The sequence below is a fragment of the Leptidea sinapis genome, chromosome 43 (assembly GCF_905404315.1).
Source record: "Leptidea sinapis chromosome 43, ilLepSina1.1, whole genome shotgun sequence".
Lineage (NCBI taxonomy): Eukaryota > Metazoa > Arthropoda > Insecta > Lepidoptera > Pieridae > Leptidea > Leptidea sinapis.
Genome location: NC_066307.1, coordinates 2,913,168 through 2,918,326, shown reverse-complemented (window position 1 = coordinate 2,918,326; position 5,159 = coordinate 2,913,168). Strand labels below are relative to the sequence as shown.

General features: G+C 45.9%; 1 long non-coding RNA gene across 1 annotated transcript; it reads left to right on the top strand.

Moving 5' to 3' along the window:
* Positions 1–243: 243 nt before the first annotated feature.
* Positions 244–4,181, top strand: LOC126977101 (uncharacterized). The gene is made up of 4 exons (XR_007732147.1): positions 244–339; positions 1,766–1,905; positions 1,972–2,240; positions 4,037–4,181. It is a non-coding gene; the product is annotated as an uncharacterized LOC126977101 (long non-coding RNA).
* The last annotated feature ends 978 nt before the right edge of the window (positions 4,182–5,159 follow it).

Here is a 5,159-nt window from a genome sequence, read left to right as displayed (position 1 = left end):
GTGTACCGGGCGTCGCGCGCCGCGCTGCCGCTGCGGCCGCACCGGGCCTACGACTTCACCGTGAGTAGCGCGGCGGCGGCGGCGGCGGCGGCGGCGGCGGCGCGGGCGGGCGCGACTCACGCCGGGTGTGCTCTCCGCAGGTGCGCGCGTGCGACGGCGGCGGCCGCTGCGGCGTGGCGCGCGTGCGGCTGCGGTGCGGCGCGGCGCCGCGCGCGGGCCGCCCCGCCGCGCGGCCGGCGTTGGCCGTGCAGGCGGCGGAGCTGGACCGGCCCGGCTACGTGCTGGCGCTGCTGCAGGCCGCCGACCCCGACGGAGACGCGCTCTACTACGACATAGTGGGTCGGTGACTGGTCATTTAACGAAACATTAATACAAACGAAATTAACAACAAAAATAAAAATAAAATTATAAAAAAGTAATTGACCTGAAAAACACTATTCCATAACAATTTTTCAAATAAAAAAAATATAGATATAATATGCACTAAAAATTAATAAAATAATTGCGAATTCTTATATTCACGCACATCTCACCTATAACTATGTATGTAGTTCCAAATCTACTTTGGCTGACACCGAATCCAAAAATAATCCGAACTATACTAATTAATAATTTGTCTAAATATGTGGAGATCTTACTAAATTTAGCAATGCAATATGTGTCCATAAGCGCATAGCAATCAGATTACAGACAGTTAAAAATTCTGCCACAGGTGACACCTTTACTGTGAGTTATTCAAATTCAAATATTTTTATTCAAAATCACTTATTTCTGTGCAATGCGTCCAGAGTGACAAAATAAAATAACCCTTAATACATTAAAGCTCATGCTTATCAGAAAAATATATGAATTTTAGACGATTCATTTTTATTTTTTTCAAAGATTATTTATAACATATTCAGTAATTTATTTGCCATGTTTTTCAAAATATTATATCTGCTGCCCTTACGTATTTTTTAAGAGACAAAATTATGTAAGTAGTAGCAGAAAAAAGATCCTGAATGAAGCCCCATTTTGTCAATTTTGTGTAAAGAGTTAATGGAAAACCGTTTTTACGACACAAAATCTCATAATTTCAAAGCAGAAATTTCACGCTAATTGGAGATAAAAAAGTAATCTATTTGTGGCAATTTTTAGTTTTGTTAGATTTAGTTTCATTTCATCACAAACTCTACCGAAAAATATCTTATTTTTGTCGGATTCGCAAACGCATCCTTAACCGAGTAGTAAGCGAGGCAAGTTTATATTTATTCTTCGTGATAACATTAAAGAGTTCTATTGATTATTATACTTGATTTCGACAATTACTTGACCATAACGACATAACGGTAAGTGACTCAAATATTTGGATTGCATATAAAAGATTCGGCTGAGTATCGTTAATTTTTTCCTAAGAATTGAAGAGTTCCGTTACCTACTTTGTCCTGATAAAAAATGATGTACCCAAGTATTGAGGAACAATGTAGTCTAAAGCCATCGGTAATGAATGATTTTATAATATGTGGTAAAAAAATGATAATTATTTATAGACTATTTGTGTATTTCAACAGCTTTTACATTATTATTTAGAGCAGTTTTATGCTTAAAAAATTTGCAATCACGCCAGCTTCTCCTAGCTCGCAATCATCTATATAATAAGTAGTCTCTAGATATCGCACTTTCGATGAAATGAATGGGCTTGCATTTTTTTACGTCTCATGGAAGTCTGTTCAGCTCGGTCCGAGCGCAGATCACAACACAATAGTCACGAACGTGTGGGGTGCAGGAGGCGACCCCGAGCACTCGTTCGTGGTGGGCCGCGAGGACGGCAGCCTGGTGGTGGCGCGGCGCCTGCGCTGGGAGCGCGCGCCCGCCTACCTGCTCACCGTGGCCGTCACCGACGGCCGCCACACCGCGCACCAGGCCGTACGTACCGCCCGCCCCGCGCCGCACGCACCGCACTCGCCGCACTCACCGGCCGCCGCTCCGCAGGTCAACGTCACCGTGGTGAACGACGCCACCGAGGGCGGCGTGTGGTTCTCGCGCGCCGTGTACTCCGCGGAGGTGGCGGAGGGCGCGGCCCCTGGAGCGCGGCTGCTGCGCGTGGAGGCGGGGCCGCGGGGCGGCGCCGGGGGCGTGGCCGAGGGCGGCGCCGCGCGTCTTCTGTACGGGCTGCGGGACGCGCGCCGCCCATCGGACCTGGAGCTGTTCCGGCTGCACGAGTTGACCGGCGAGCTGGAGCTGGCCAAGCCTCTGGACAGGTATGTGTGCTTCCGATCACGACCACGAACACAAAGTCATGACTTTCCGTGCTCATTCACGAAAATCGAAATCCAAAACTATTCGTACCTTATTAAATTGAAAAGTGGCGTCGAAGATTTCTCATATTGTAATCCTCTATATTGGGTCCCCCTATATTGCTTGTATTGTAATTATTATTAACTGTTCCTCTTTATTTGCTCCTAGCTGATTCCACAAACGTTGTTTTGCTATATTAAGAGTAGGCCTCAATAAAAATTCTAGCGTTGACTCCGCCCGTCGGCTGTTTCTTTTTAGTTAAATTTTTTTATTTAATTAAAAAACCAATTTAAGTGATTCCTTCACCATTAGAATGCTATATTCATTCATGAGTAATATACCTAAGGTATTCCGATTTGAATATTGAGGTGGTTGTAAAGAATTTAGCTTACTTATGATTAGTTCGACTTAGTTACTCGAGCCTGATTAGTTGAAATAACTGAATCCAAAATTTTGTCATTACAATTCATTACATTATTGTTTTGTTTAACCACTTAATGATAAAAATTCGACCAAATTACACCCACAATAATTATCATACTTCCTGGGTTCAGTAGTTCTCTAGTATTAGAAGAGAAACGTCATCCGCAAAAAGTATGCATTTTCGTGATGTAGAATTTGGTAAATCATTTATATATAGAAAAAACAGCAAGGGTCCTAGAATGCTGCCCTGTGGTACACCTGAGTTTGAATAAGTTCACTTGGATTCATAAACCATTTTGTCCAGAGTTTGTTATATGAACACATTGTTTTCTATTTTTAATATAAGTTTGTGGCCATTTCAAAGTAATTCCCCTTAAACTATATTGATAACTTTAATTAACAATATATCATGATCAACATAGTCAAATGCTTTGGTCATGTCAAAAAATACGCCCGTAACAATTTTTTTATTGTGAATATATTTTAAAATATGATTCACTAAACAAAATGTTGCACTTTTAGTACAAAACGTATCTTTTTGGAATGCGCATTGAGCCTCACATAAAACATAAAATTTTGTAAGAAATTGAACCAGTCTACTTTGCATTAATTTCTTATGTAACTTGGGTAGGATCGAAATTAGTGTGATCGGTCTATAGTTGCCTGTATCTGTTTTATCACCTTTTTTGTGGACTGGTCTTTTTATTGAATATTTAAGTTTTTCTAGGAATTTTCCTTGGGAAAAAGAAAGATTTATTAAATATGTGAGGAGTTCGACAAGTAAGGTAAACCTACAGCAATATTTTAGCAGCTGGGTAGAGATCTCATCGTATCCTGTTGATTTTGTATCTCTTAATGATTTTATTGCAACTGCTACTTCATCGTGAGTGCATGGCGTCAGATAAATATAATTATTTACTGATTTAACTTGTTTATAACAAGTATTGGTGTAAGTATTTTTATAATTGGGGTTTGTCACATTCGCAAATATTTTATTATTAAAGAGGTCAGCAACTTCGTGAGGGTTACTTATTGTATTTCCTTTGTATATTAATTTATCTGTGTACGCAGAGAGAAATTTGTCACTTCTGTTTTTGATTAGGTCCCAAACAGCCTTGCACTTATTTGATGAAATCCTTATGCGTTGTTCACTGTGGTGGGTTTTGCTCGCAATATACATATTCCAAGAAGTTCACCGTATTTTTTGAGTAACTGTTTTCGATCAGGCCGCTTACTTAAATAGTAGTTTTGTATTAGTTTCCTTTTTGTTACGCACGATGCCTTCAGACCTTTTGTAATCCATTTGGGTTTTCTTGTACTATTCTTAATCGTGCAGGCAGAGCGACGCCGTCCACGAGCTGACCGTGTGGGCGCGGGACCAGGCGCCGCGCGCGTCCGTGTCGCTCGCGCGCGTCGCGGTGCGCGTGCGTGGCGCCCCGGCCGCGCCGGCGTGGGGGCGCCGCCAGTGGGAGGCGCGCGTGCCGCGGGGCGCCGCGCCCGGCCGCCTGGTGGCGCCGCTGCGGGCCGCGGGCGCGCTCTCGTACTCGCTGGCGGGCGACGCGGCCGGCCTGTTCGCAGTGGACGCGCGCGGCGACGTGCGCCTGGCGCGCGCGCTGCCCGCCGCCGGCCCGCCCGACTACACGCTGAGCGTGCGGGCCGCGCGCGGCGCCCGCGCGGCCGCCGTGCCGCTGCACGTCGTGGTGCTGGAGCCGGACGACGCGCCGCCCAGGTACCCTGGCGCGGGGCGTGCGGCGTGTGCGGCCGTGGCCGAGCCTGACCGTGGCGTGTGCGCAGGTTCGCGGCGGCGTCGTTCGAGTGGGAGGTGCGGGAGGACGCGCCGCGCGGCACGCTGCTGGGCGCGGCGGAGGCGCGGGGCGGCGCGGGCGTGAGGCACGCGCTGGCGGGGGGCGGGGGCGCCTTCCGCCTGGCGCCCGGCGGCGAGTTGCTGCTGCGGGCGCCGCTCGACTACGAGGAGTGCGCGCGGTACGACCTGACGGTCACCGCCTACAACATGGTACCTGCCTGCTACATATCTATATTATATATGCCCGATGTCCTCCATATCTTGTATCGACCGTTGGAACGATGACATTTTGAATTTGATACTAATGTTCCCTTGGAGTATCGTTTATTAAACCGTGCGGTTTCAGGAAAGTGTCTCAAAATTTTATTAATTTGAAATCACTTAAGTTTCTCGATATTCAAGGTTTATTTCGAGATGATGGACAATTTAGGATATTTTTATTTTACAATACATAGGATATTTTTATTTTACAATACATCCATATATAAGAACAACTGATTAAAGTTATATTTATGTTAAGGCGACGTTTTCCCAACACTTTAGACAAAAAGTGCTCGTACGTATATATCTATAGCGTTAGATATACGTTCGACGCGGGCATGGCTTAGACACTAGCCAAGCGATGCGGGTCAACAACCCCACCCCGGAATTATTA